The sequence below is a fragment of the Kogia breviceps genome, chromosome 4 (assembly GCF_026419965.1).
Source record: "Kogia breviceps isolate mKogBre1 chromosome 4, mKogBre1 haplotype 1, whole genome shotgun sequence".
NCBI classification, from domain to species: Eukaryota; Metazoa; Chordata; class Mammalia; order Artiodactyla; family Physeteridae; genus Kogia; species Kogia breviceps.
In genome coordinates, this window is record NC_081313.1 from 23,428,711 (window position 1) to 23,443,893 (window position 15,183).

The following is a 15,183-nucleotide window of genomic DNA, read 5'->3' on the forward strand; positions in this document are numbered from 1 at the left end:
CACTGACATATATACACTACCAAATGTAAAATAGATTGCTAGTGAGAAGCAGCCGCATAGCACAGGGAGATCAGCTCAGCTCAGTACTTTGTGACCACCTCAAGGGTTGGGATGGGGAGGGTGGGGGAGAGGGAGACGCAAGAGGGAGGAGATGTGGGTATATATGTGTATGTATAGCTAATTCACATTGTTATAAAGCAGAAACTAACATACCATTGTAAAGCAATTATACTCCAATAAAGATGTTAAAAAATAATAGTAATAATAATAAAATTAAGTGTTTCTAGGGGAGATGGCAGAAGAACTAGAAGCAGCTTTCACCTACCTGCTCTGGGAGAATGACACCTGCATCCATGGATTGGACAAAGGAGGCCATACAGGATTCATGGGAAGAACCAGAGACTTGAACAACCATTATGTAAAGAAATCTGGAAGTGACTATGCTACCACTAAATCCTGTGAGAAGGCTTTGCAAACAACAGCAAAAATGAAGTGATAACGTACCTTTGAATAGGAGAGAAAAGCTGCTAAAGATGCAAAGGAGTAGGTCAGCCCTTGTGTGTGTCCCGGGTTCTAAGAGTGGGATCATGTTGAAATAATATATAGCATATTGGGACAGAAGGCATTTGGCCTCCGTGAACTGTGTGCCAGCAGAGTGGCAGAAATCCTTTAGAACAAAGTGCACAAAATGGAAGAAGTGAAGAATTTGAATTTTTATGCATTTTCTTAGCATCATGACTTTGCAGCAAATTTTGTCCTCATGGATGCAGAGAAAGGAGGCAGTCTTATGGGTGGAGACTTTTGAGATTGCAGCCAAGTATGTGTGTTGGACAATGGAAATCCACCCACAGAACAACCCTTTCCTATGTATGCACTTGTCTCACCTTTGTCAGTTTGCTGCTGCAAGAATTCAGGTTTCTGGGGAACAAAGTGCTGAAGCTGACTCAGAAAACTGACAATGTTGAGACTAGCTGTGCTCTGAGTGCCGGTTTTCATTACGTGGACTCACTGACCTGACAGAACAGTCAAGCCTCTTGGCAGCTCCTCTCTTCAGCACTTCCTACTGCCAACCTGCCTTCTTTTTTTTAAAGCAACAGCCTCAGGAGGCTATTTATTTTATTTATTTATTTATTTGCTTTTTTGGCTGCACCTTGCAGCATGTGGGATCTTAATTCCCTGACCAGCACCTGAATCCATGCTGCCTGCGATGGAAGCACAGAGTCTTAATCACTGGTCCACCAGGGAAGTCCCCCACCTGCCTTCTTCTCCCCTACCTCCCAGTCAGCACTCGGGTTTACCTTGGGACCTCCTCACAAAAGTGGTGTTAGTCTCCATAGGAGCAGCATTTTTAAGATAAATTTTGAGGATCTAATGTATAACACAGTAACTATAGTTGATAAAACTATATAATTGACATTTGTTGAAAGTAGAACTTAAGTATTCTCACCAAAAAGAAAAAAGAAAGGCTAATATGTTAAATAATGAATGTGTTAATTAACTCGATTGTGGGAATCCTTTCACAATGTATACATATATCAAAGCACCTCGTGCACTTTAAATATATTAATATTTTATTTGTCAATCATACCTCAGTAAAGCTGAAAAAACAGTCAGAAACAGATACTGTGTATAAGAGAGGACTGGAGGAATGTTCCTTGATACACCCATCCTTGAAGATTTACAGTACAGTTTCTCTCTATCTGCCTATTATAATCCTTAAGATGGATTTCGAAGCATAGAGAAATGATTTTTACCATTTCCCTTCACTTTAACTCTTCAAAATATACAGAAAAGAACAGTAAACTTTTGTGAAACTCCCACCCTATCCTAGTCTGTCAGCTGGCTAGACATCCACCAATGTGATTTTATGCTTGATTTTACTGTTGAGGTGTTAAGAGGGCTCACGGGGTGGCCTGCCACCCTCGTCCCTTCTAACCTCAATGGGGGGAGAGGGGAGACCTACCCAAGGAATTTGCAGATTTCTCTGTGTGATGACTCTTGGGTTGAGCATTAGCTTCATCTGTGCAGCACTACAGCCTCACTGTGGAGCAAGGCTTTATTGCATGTGACCTGGAGACCAAAGGGTTGGGAGAAGTTCCAGAGGTAGGAACAAAATACAGGCCCAGGCTTTCTTCCCTCTGTATACCTGTTGGCATTACATGAGCAGTGGACCAGACTGGGGCAAAGGTCATGTTTAGGCCAGTGAAGCTCAGCTCCCACCATGCCTCAATGGGGAGTCAACTTCCACACTGCCCGCTCTGTCTCCAATGTTCTCCCTGCCGTGATGGGGCATCCCCATGGTGCAGGAGTCCTTTATTGCTCTCCCTGCTACTTTCCTGGTTTCCTCTAGGTAGGGCAGTTCTCCACCTTCTCTGGGGAAGAATTGGGTGGGAGGTTCTATAGACCAACCTGGCTGCTCTCAATGTGAGCCAGTTAAAAGCAAACGCAAGAAAACAAACCAAAAACAAAAACATAAAACATTTGGCACGCCAGGACAGACGGATCCTGGGGTAGCCTCCTGTGAACTTTGGAATTTAACATGTTTATCTCTTCCTTGGGTGTGGACATGTGAATTATTCCAGATGTCTGTTTTACTCAAATCCTTGGTTGGTTTGGTTTGCAGTTAACTGACAGAACTGTCTCTATGGATAGAGTTATGTGTACCCCAAGGAAGAAGGGGTTGGGAGTGGCAAAATATAGACTTTCATGATGATTAGACTTACCGTGGTGATCATTTTGAAATGTATAGAAATATCAAGTCAGTATGTTGTGTAACAGGAACTAACATGGTGTTGTAGTTCAATTATACTTCAAAGACAAAGAAACACTCACATAGAAAAAGAGATCAGATTTGTGGTTACGAGGGGCGGGAGGATTGGACGAAGGCAGTCAAAAGTTACAAACTTCCAGTTTTAAGATAAATAAGTACTAGAGATATAGTGTACAACCTGATAAATATAATTAACATTGCTGTATGTTATATATGAAAGTGTCTAAGAGAGTAAATCCTGACTTTTCATCCCAAGGAAAAAATATTTCTTTATTTTTCTTTTATTTTGTATCTATAGGAGATGATGGATGTTCACTAAACGTATTGTGGTAATAAAATATATATGCGTGCCCCTCTATGCCCTGTCTCTTCATAAAAACGTGCTTAAATGTGAAAGTGATTCTGAGAGTTAATTGTAAAAATATTTATAGTTTTAGTGCTCCGGTTTCCAGGTCTTTGAGTGATGCCTCTGCAGCGTGGGTGCTGAGTAGTTTGTGTGAAAATTATGTTCTGAGAGCTCGCTGGCCTGGGCACCGATTCGATGTCCAAGTGCATCAGTACCACTTGCAACATTGGCAGCCAAGCAAGGGCAAAAGATGCTGGGAAGCCCGTGTGTGGTTTTCATATGCAGACCCCAACTGAGGGGTCAGAATCAGAGTCTCTGAATCACCATCTCTTACTCTACCTGGTTTTTTGAGCCATAGTCCTTTCACTCGCCATCACACCAATATCCTTGATACTCATTCTTGATCCATCCTGTGTCCTTCAGGGCACTGTGATACCTACTGTACAATAAATAGAATAAACTGAACCTTGTATGTTCCATTCAAAATAAAGGGAAAAGAAAAAAAAGTGTTCTTATCAATTTTTCTCTAGCAACAGCAATACTTATCAAAAATGTATTAAATGTTGCTTACTTCTGTTATTGAATGAATTATAGTAACAGCTTCAAACAAAATGCACAGGACACTAGCCAGTTCTTCTGAGCCTCAACTGCATATTACCTGAGGATCTAACCTTACTGTGTATAGTCTTATATTTTACCCAACACTTTACTATTAATGGAGTAAACTACAGGAGCTTTAGAATCATCACATGATCAATTTTACTTTTAATAAAATTTCATAATTATATTTATCAGAAAAGAAAGTAAAACAACTATGCTAATTGGGTTATGCTTCACCAAAAGAGGTGGAGAATGGGACTTCTTTAAATAGAAGGAGGTTTTGTTCTTAACTGCTGCACTGTGAACTATGAGACGTTAAACTATAAGACACAGAAGAGAAAAAAGTTCACAGATTTCAAAGACAGAATACATTCTAGAGTTCAGAAAAATGAGGCATAGTGTCTCTCCTCTAGTCCTAATATAGGCCATTGATGCTGTGAAATTTGCTGAAGCAGTTCTCCGGCAGGTCAAAAAGCATAAATGATTCAAGGAATTACCAGAATAAGAAATTCATTTCTTCTTCCAACATTATTTTATATATTTATATTAGTTAGAGCTTTTATTTTTAAAAAAATTTTTGGGGTTTTCAAGTGATAGCACATTAATGAATGAAGTTAGATTAAGCAATGTGATACAGGGTCCCTTCCTAAGCTGGACACAGGACAGCTAATGATTGGAAAGGCTTATAAGCATCCCTCAGAAGCTGATCCACAATGTTTCTCCTTCTTTATCTTGCTGGTCACACGCAACGTTATTCCTTTTCCAGAAGAAATTAAGTCCATATGGCAAAAGAGCCTATTTAGAGCTCATGAGTTTACAAGTTAAACATCCAAGTGCCATGAGAAAACGATTTCTAACATCACCAATTAAAAATTCCTTGGGGGCTTCCCTGGTGGCACAGTGGTTGAGAGTCTGCCTGCCGATGCAGGGGACACGGGTTCGTGCCCCGGTCCGGGAAGATCCCACATGCCGTGGAGCGGCTGAGCCTGCGCGTCCAGAGCCTGTGCTCCACAACGGGAGAGGCCACAACAGTGAGAGGCCCGCGTACAGCAAAAAAAAAAAAAAAAAAAAAAATTCTTGGGATGAAATTCTGATTATTCTTGCTAAGTGAGGTATCTGATCCTTGTCCAGTTAGGTGTGACTGAACAAATAAAGTGGAGAGTCTCTGCAAACAAAGGATTCTGATCCTACCATGGAGTGTTTAAAGCCAGACTCATATTCACCCTTCAGTGAATTTCTGGCAGTTATGTATGGAAATTTTTATTAATATAATTGTATAATTAGTAAATAAATAAAATATTTTTTATTAAAAGTGGAGTCAAGTAGTTAATTGGATTTTTCTTCTTTTCATATTTTAGCTGTGTTGCATCTGACTATCAATTAGTAATAACAAACAGGGAATTTAAAGTTAGTTTCATATAATCATAGATTTCTATGGGGAAAACAGTGTTCTGTATATTCTTCCTGTAATATGATTTCACTGAACTTTTTTATAACTTATTCTTTTCACTTACATCCCATCTACATAACCAGGTTGTTTCTTTCCCCTAGGGTTAAGGATTGTTTTAATAATAGGCCTCCCATATCCCCATAGCAATGTCACAACATGATAAAATAAAAAGAGGAGGTGAAGTAATCCCTAGAGAAAGAAAACATATTTCCTACTTGCCTTTTTATTCCACAGTGTGTTGATAAGTTGTATGAATAAAAATGTATGCACGTGTGCTTTGTTTTTCGGGCAGTTTTCTAAATATTAACCTTTGGACTTTGACTTTATCACACTGTTGAAGTATGGATGACTGATGTGTGTGTGTGTGTGTGTATGTATATATATGCTGGATTTCGTTTAATAGGTCATTATTAGGAGACCAATTTGTAACTGTATCTAATAAACATTCACATAATCACTGAGATACTGCAATTTTTAAAAAATTGTATTCAAGTGTATAGAAGAATGCTGAATTTCTTCTGTAATTAGGGTAGCTCTCCATAATGTAAAAAATAAAACCTTGAATTTCAGTCAAAAGGGAAAAGTAAGAGTAAAGGGAAGATTCCCCTGACCCTTAATTGACTTTATCTAGAATGACACATATCATTCTGTTCACATTGCACTGGAGACAACTCATATGACCACCACATGTAAGGAGTCTATCGAATGTCATCCCTAGCTGAGAAGCCACTTCCCAATGAGAGCTGTATAACATGGAAATTTTGTTGTAAATCATTTATGTATGTTGCATCTTCCATAAAAATATTCAGGAAAGTTAAAAGAAGTTTCACACCTTGGACAGAGTTAAACAATCTCAGCTTTATACAAAGCTTAGCATTCACCAAATCTGAATTCTGACTCTAAATTCCCTATCCAGTGTGAAGTTACAATACAATGGAAACCAGATAATATATAGCACAGTTACGATTTCCTTAACTGGGAATTGTTCTGGACTATAGACTGTCTCTCAATGGATAGACATGTATATCTTCATTTTGCTATTACATGTGCCAAACCAATATAGGATTTACTATAAAAGTATAGTAATAGATAGCAGTATACTAATATATCAATGTAGTTGATATACAGGTACAGCTTATAAGTTATGATGTATTCACCAATGCCACCGAATTTGCAAATGAAATAATCTATCACAGAGTATTCAGCCAGTAAAGCAAAGATAGTTTGAATTTAACTGCAAGTTCATTAAAACTTCATTTAAATAAATATCATTGCATATATATATATATATATATATATATAAGCTGTATAATATAGGTGATTCTTCATTGAATTCTACCTGAATGCATTTCTTTTTGATTTTATTTTAATGTTTGCATCTGTTATCTATTTATATGAATATTTATATATTTGATCTTATACCTTGCATTATTATTACTTTCTCTTCTATTGATTGAAGTCATTAAATATTATGACTGGTGTGATTTTAGTAGAAATACTTTGAGTTAATTAAAACCCACTAGGATTTTGGCTTCCAAGCTACAGTATGGAAAATGGTAAACAGACTACTAAGGAGTGACATAGCAAAAACTCATTAAAAACACTAATTAGCAAGTTGGATCTTTCTGACATACCCACTTCACTAATCTGCTAACTAAACACATTATAAAAATGTGCTTGCATTGTAAGTGAGTAAATATCCAGAGGAAGGCTGTTTTGAATTTCCAGATTACTTTCAATTAACTGGAGGCAGAACAGTCTAGAAAATGAAAGGCTGTGTTATTGGAATTTTATGGTAAGTCTTTAAATGAGCCTTAGAGTCCAGTCGCGTGGTTGCCTTAACTTAGGCAGTATTGCTTTTTATTTATCTTTTAAAAAAATTATATTGAAGTATAATTGATTTACAATATTGTGTTAGTTTCAGGTGCACAGCAAAGTGTTCCAGTTATTTATTTGAGATTTTTTCCATTATAAATTGCTATAAGATATTGAATATAATTCCCTGTGATATCATTTATATGTGGAATTTAAAAATAATACAAGTGAATCTATATATAAAGCAGATTCACAGACATAGAAAGCAGACTTATGGTTACCAAGGGGAGAGGGAGGGAGGGAGGGACAAATTAGGAGTATGGGATTAATAGACACAAACTACTATATGTAAAATAGATAAATAACAAGGATTTACTGTATAGCACAAACAGTATTCTTGACTATTTCTATATATATACTCACCCTTCTCCTTACCCTCTCTTTCCACTAAATTATTTATTTATTTATTTTTACAGATTTGAGAAATTTTATTACATCATTTTTCACATTCTGTCTTTTATTACATCTACATGATTACAAATATTATCTCTTCTACTAGATAAAAAGTTCTGTGAGGTCAGAGAGTAAAGTTTTTTTTCTTTTCTGTTACCAGACACACATGCCCTGTTTTGGGAAGTGTAACTGAGGATCAGTTTCTGCACTTTATAAATGCTGCATTAGACCTTTGACAGCCCTGTCCTGGAGGTGGAAGTTGGTATCTAGGTAGCAGTCCTGCTAAACACAAGCTTTTCCTTTTATTCTTAGATTTGTGTGTGTGTGTGTGTGTGTGTGTGTGTGTGTGTGTGTGTGTGTATGCAATTATATTCTTCTAGAATACATTGGATAGATTTCTTTAATTTTAATTTCTTGAAAAAGTGATATAAAGTGGGAATTATGTGTTTCTTAAACGTGATCTTGACAAATCTGAAGGACTCTCTGGTTCTAGTTTCTTTTTATGCCTGATACTTTAAATTACCAATTTATTTTTATGGTAATTGATTTTTGTTGTTTTCTAGATCTTCCTGAAGTGTAAAATCCACTCTTTATTTTTCAGAGGCACATTCATTACTCTTAAGTTTTCAAAATTTTAGTATAACTTTGTTCATGCTCTGTTTTCTAAGAATTATTTCAATCTTTACTCTCGTAATTTAATGCCCTTTGAATCCCTATTTGCTTATATAATTTTCTTAGTTCTAAGTTTGTTGATTTGTCATTAATGCCCTAATTTAATGCTTTTGTTAAGGTAGCGCTTTTAAGAAATGTTTATACTTTGCTGACCTTTTCGCCAAAAAACTTCAGCTTCTACTTGTTTGTTAATATCTCTTTCTCTCTCTCTTCTTTTTCTGTTCTCTGCTTGATATTACTATTCATATGTTTATTATTTTTTTCTTTACACTTTCTTTTGGTTGATGTTGTTTGGAACAACTGTTTTTGTCTATTCTAAATAAGTGCTTTAAAGTTTATAAAATTACACTAAATACTTATTGGTTTACTGCCTGTGTCTGTCACGGGTTCTGATGTGCATCAATGTGTTTCAAATCTAAATACCTTATCATTTTAATTTACTAGAAATTTAATATTTCTCCTATGTTTAAGTTTCCACAGGGAGCATCTTCCATGATAGTAAGTTATCATGAAAATTTTTCCCTCACCTTTACTCATCCTTCCTTAGGGGGCTGATGTTAATTGATAAGCATGTGACATCCATTGGCCCATGTTTCCTGATTGTGAGGTATTAACATATAAAAGGGCTGAAAGAAATAGAGATTCTTTTTTTTTTTTTTCTCCACTCTACCCCAAACTGATAGGGAGCAGTAATCCGTATCCTTAATTTAGCAGGTAGTTAAGGCTGCTCTGTTTTCCCCAATTTTTCCTAAGTTGGGAATCCAATAGTTTAGGCAGTAAAAATGGCACTTCATAAACTCTTAGTCTTTTGGCCACAAATATAAATTCATATTATATAGATGGGTTTATTAATAGTAAAGCTTCCATCATAATTTTAATTCAGATGTCTGTCTTCTGTTTTATTTCTCAATTTGCTTCAACCTCAACAGGGGAATAATTTTAGGTACCTAACAGATGGATGCCTTAAAACTTATAACTATTTAGTGAATTGGCCTGAAACCTTAAAAAAAGATTTACAAGGAGTGATCTGAAGCAGCCCAAGTGGGTGGCTTCAGATTTTAATTTTGATAAACATAGGCTGGGCAGGATTTTTACACTAGCAGGTCACTGAACATCACCAGTGTTTTATCTCAATAATAGGCTTCATTGTATAGAGTGAGGAGGAAACTGATATTTAACAGGCCACCTAAAATCCCTAGTAACTAAAGCTATGATGGTCTTCATAGCTGACCATGACCACTTTAGCAAATTTATTTTTACTAAGTTGGCACGGTAGAAGCAAGGGCTTATATAGAGGAAAATTGGTTCTCATAATAAGAGCATTTTATATATTGAAGATTAGAAATAAATGTTGCAAATTTAGCCTAGTTGTTCAGGAAGGTCTGAAGACTGAAATTTAGACTGCGAAGAGCTAAGTTCCAGATGAACTACAGAACACTAATATGTACATTTCCTGCCATGTGGTGCTGGATGAGATGCCTAAACTCCATTCCAATAAGTGTTGTTCTGCTTTATGTCATAGAGGAAAATGTAAAGGGACTTACCTTCACCATCACGTGGCCTATCCTGAGCATAAATGTCACCTGCTCAAATGATGTTCCAGTACTGCTATATCTTAATTGCAGAATCTCTGAGTATAATTTTTGATTTAAAGTATTTACTATATGACTACTTAATTTGAAGCACCCCGGTCTACAACCAATACCCCTTAGATTTCCACATTAGTCTCTAAAACTCACAACTTCATTGATCCTTTGATGCCACCAGAAACAACACCCATTGGTTTGACCACCTTTTGCTGAACTTCATCCAGCTCAAGCCCTTTTTTCTTCCTTCCTTAGTCTAATTTTATGTGTAATCATAACAATTACTCCCCTGCACACATGCTTAATTCCTTTCCCCTCCATCTGTTTAATACCATGTATTACACTCTGATGCAACTGAAGGAAACTGGAGGAAAAATAGGGTTTGCTAACTGTTCCCACACAAAATTTTTGACAATGAACCTCAAGGGAGATCTTACTGTGCAGAATTCATAGAACATTCTTCAATCCTAGCTGACTGTTCCATATACTTTCTTTTCCCCTCAAATCTCTAATACATTCTCCTTCACCTCCAGTCTCAGCTAATCACATTGTTTACTATTGCATTGGGATATATATATATATATATATTTTATTTCCTCCTTTCCCCCACCTTATGGCCCCTGGCAAATACTATTCCACTCTCTGTTTCTATGAGTTTAACTTTTTTTTTTTTTAGATTCCACATATAACTGAGATTTAAAGTATTGATATTTGTTGTTCTCTGTCTTAACTTATTTCACTTAGCACAATGACCTCAAATCCACTCATGTTGACACAAATGGCAGGATTTCCTTATTTCTCATGGCTGAATAATGTTCCACTGTATATATTTACCACATTTCCCTTACCATTTATCTGTTCATGAATAATTAAGTTGATTCCATGTATTGGTTATAGTGAATAATGCTGCAATGAACATGTTGGTCCAAATATCTCTTTGAAAGAGTGATTTCCTTTCCTTTGGATACATACTCAGGAGTGGGATTATTGGGTCATATGGTAGTTCTATTTTTAATTGCTTGAGAGGCCTCCATACTGTTTTCTATAGTGGCCACAACAATGTACATTCCCACCAATAGTGCACTAGGGTTCCCTTTTCTCCACATCCTCTCCAACACTTGTTATCTCTTGTCTTTTTCATAACGTACACACTAACAGGTTTGAGATGGTATTTCATTGTGGTTTTGATTTCCCTTTCCTTGATGATTAGTGATATTAAACACCCTTTCATATACTTGTTGGCCATTTTTATGTCTTCTTTGGAAAAATGTTTACTTGGGTCCTCTGTCCATTTTTTAACTGGCTTATTTTTTTTTTCTATGCGTTGTGTGAGTTCTTGGTATATTTTGGAGATTGACCCCTTATCATATATGATTTTCAAATATATTCTCCCATTTCATAGGTTGTCTCTTCATTCTGTTGATTGTTTCTTTTGTTGTGCAGGAGCTTTTTAGTTTGCTATAGTCCCCTTTGTTTACTTTTGCTTTTGTTTCTTGTTCATTTGGTGTCATATCCAAAAAAGTCATTGCCAAAATTAATATCAGGATCTTTTTCTCTTCATTTTCCTCTAAGAGTTTTACATTTTCAGGTCTTATATTTGTCTTTAATCCATTTTATGTTAATTTTTGTGAGTGGTATAATTTTGTGAGTGCTATAGGGATCTAATTTCATTCTTTTACATGTGAATATCCAGTTTTCCAAGCTGCATTTATTGGAAAGACTACCTTTTCTCCATTAGGTATTCTTGGCTCCCCTGCCAAATATTAGTTGACTGTATATGCAGGGGGTTATTTCTGGGCTTTTCTGTTCCATTGGTCTATGTATATGTTCTTATGTTGTGCACTGGAAATTTTAAAGCAATCAGAATAGAATTCCCACAATGTCCAAGAACAACATAAATCTGTGATGCAACATTCTTTCTATTATACCATAGATGAACTGTTTATTCTGTCTAAAACCAGTGACTTCCTTTTACATGTATCTTACTCTTTTTACCTATGAAAATATGTTTGGTCCCAGCAATTGGTCCCAGAGCAATTCTTGCCTCTCCAGAATCATCAATTTTTCTTTCCTTTGTTGGATCTTTCTCATTAGTATAAATTCATGTTGCATTATTGCCTATATCTATAAGCAAATACTTTGATTCCACACTAATGTTCTGCTATGACCTCATTTCTCTGCTTTTCTATAAAACACTAGCCTAAATTGTACCCAGTCTTACAATCTCCAATTTCACTGGTCCTATTATCTTGTAAATCTACTCTACTTTTTTTTTTTTTTTTTTTTTTTTGCTACATCCAGTGATCTGTTCCCAGTCCTCATTATAGTTGGTCTAGAAGAACAATTAACAGTTAATCATTCCCATCTCCTTGAAAAACTTTATTAGATTTCACATATTTCCAGATTCCTTTTTTATCTACTGTTTGCTCTTTCTCAGGCTTTGGTGATGACACTTCTTCATCTCCTTGATGCCTTCTTAACTCAGGCAGTATGTAGAATTGTTGTTTAATTTCCAAATATTAGTGAAATTCCCTAGAAATATTATGGTTAATGATTTCAAGTATAATTCTGATTGGAATATGTTCAGAAAGTACACTCTGCCTGTTTGGATCCTTTGAAATTTACTGAGACTTGGAGTTAACCCACACTGGTCCATCTTGGTGTTGAGGAGAATGTATATTTTGTTGTGCATGATGTAATATTCTATAAAGTTCCATTAGGTCAATTATTTATAGCAGTATTTAAATCTTCTAGATCGTTACTTTTAAAAATCTACTTGTTCTTTCAATTATAGAGAAGAGGGTTAATATCTTCAATTATGATTTTAGATATGTCTCTTTCCCTATTTCCCTGCATTATTTGCTTTAGGTAATTACCTGCTTTGTTATTAGATGGCTACATATTTAAGATTGCTAGAAGTTCCTCATGAATTGACTCTTTTATCATCAAGAAATGTCCCTATTTGTCTCTGGATGAATTCCTTGTCTTGAAGTCTACATTTAAAAATATGATTGAGATTGACCAGGGGGCAGACAGCAGAAGCAAGAAGAACTACAGTCCTGCAGCCTGTAGAACAAAAACCACACTCACAGAAAGACAAGATGAAAAGGTAAAGGGCTATGTACCAGAAGAAGGAGCAAGATAAAACCACAGAAGAACAACTAAATGAAGTGGAGATAGGCAACCATCCAAAAAGGAATTCAGGATAATGATAGAGAAGATGATCCAGGACCTTGGAAAAAGAATGGAGGCAAAGATCAAGAAGATGCAAGAAATGTCTAACAAAGACCTAGAAGAATTAAAGAACAAACAAACAGAGATAAAAAATACAAACTGAAATGAAAAAAATAACTAGAAGGAATCAATAGCAGAATAACTGAGACAGAAGACCGGATAAGTGACCTGGAAGACAAAATGGTGGAATACACTGCCACAGGACAGAATAAAGAAAAAAGAATGAAAAGAACTGAATACAACTTAAGAGACCTCTGGGACAACATTGAACGCAACAACATTCACATTATAGGGGTCCCAGAAGGAGAAGAGAGAGAAAAAGGACCCGAGAAAATATTTGAAGAGATTATAGTAGAAAACTTCCCTAACATGGGAAACGAAATAGCCACCCAAGTCCAGGAAGTGCAGAGAGTCCTAAGCAGGATAATCCCTAGCAGAAACACGCTGAGACACACAGTAATCAAATTGACAAAACTTAAAGACAAAGAAAAATTACTGAAAGCAACAAGGGAAAAATGAAAAATTATATGCAAGGGAACTCCCATAAGGTTAACAGCTGATTTCTCAGCAGAAACTCTAAAAGCCTGAAGAGAGTGGCATGATATATTTAAAGTGATGAAAGGGAAGAAACTACAGCCAAGATTACTCTACCTGGCAAGGATCTCATTCAGATTCGATGGAGAAATCAAAAGCTTTACAGACAAGCAAAAGCTAAGAAAATTCAGCACCACCAAACCAGCTCTACAACAAATGCTAAAGGAACTTCTCTAAGTGGGAAACACAAGAGAAGAAAAGGACCTACAAAAACAAACACATAACAATTAAGAAAATGTTATTAGGAACATACATATTGATAATTACCTTAAATGTAAAAGGATTAAATGCTCCAAACAAACGACACTGTCTCGCTGAATGGATACAAAACAAGGCCCATATATATGCTGTCTACAAGAGACCCACTTCAGACCTAGGGACACGTACAGACTGAAAGTGAGGGGATGGAAAAAAGATATTCCATGCAAATGGAAATCAAAAGAAAGGTGCAATAGTAATACTCATATCAGATAAAATAGACTGTAAAATAAAGAATGTTAAAAGAGACAAGGAAGGACACTACATAATGATCAAGGGATCAATCCAAGAAGAAGATATAACAGTTACAAATATATGTGCACCCAACATAGGAGCACCTCAATACATAAGGCAACTGCTAACAGCTATAAAACCAAATCGACAGTAACACAATAATAGTGGGGGACTTTAACACCTCACTCACACCAATGAATAGATCATCCAAACAGAAAATTAATAAGCACAAGCTTTAAATGACACAATAGATGTAATTGATATTTATAAGATATTCCATCCAAAAACAGCAGGTTACACTTTCTTCTCAAATGCACATGGAACATTCTTCAGGATATATCACATCTTGGGTCACAAATCAAGCCTCAGTACATTTAAGAAAACTGAAATCATATCAAGCATATTTTCTGACCACAATGCTATGAGATTAGAAATCAATTACAGGAAAAAAACATAAACACAAAGACATGGAGGCTAAACAATACATTTACTAAATAACAAAGAGATCACTGAAGAAAACAAAGAGGAAATCAAAAAATACCTAGAGACAAATGACAATGAAAACATGACGATTCAAAATCTATGGGATACAGCAAAAGCAGTTCTAAGAGGGAACTTTAGAGCAATACAGCCCTACCTCAAGAAACAACAAACATCTCAAACAATCTAACCTTACACCTAAAGGAACTAGAGAAAGAAGAGCAAACAAAATCCGAAGTTAATAGAAGGAAAGAAATCATAAAGATCAGAGCAGAAATAAATGAAATAGAAACAAAGAAAACAATAGCAAAGATCAATAAAACTAAAAGCTGATTCTTTGAGAAAATAAACAAAATTGGTAAACCATTAGCCAGACTCATCAAGAAAAAGAGGGAGAGGACTCAAATCAATAAAATTAGAAATGAAAAAGGAGAAGTTACAACAGACACCACAGAAATACAAAGCATCCTAAGAGACTACTACAAGCAACTCTATGCCAATAAAATGGACAACCTGGAAGAAATGGACAAATTCTTAGAAAGGTATAACCTTCCAAGACTGAACCAGGAAGAAATGGAAAATATGAACAGACCGATCACAAGTAATGAAACTGAAACTGTGATTTAAAATCTTCCAACAAACAAAAGTCCAGGACCAGATGGCTTCACAGGTGAATTCTATCAAACATTTA

General features: G+C 35.8%; 1 pseudogene; it reads left to right on the forward strand.

Annotated features, from left to right (window-relative positions):
• The first annotated feature begins 292 nt into the window (after positions 1-292).
• LOC131755650 (ectonucleoside triphosphate diphosphohydrolase 6 pseudogene) lies at positions 293-1,017 on the forward strand (annotated as a pseudogene).
• Positions 1,018-15,183: the final 14,166 nt, after the last annotated feature.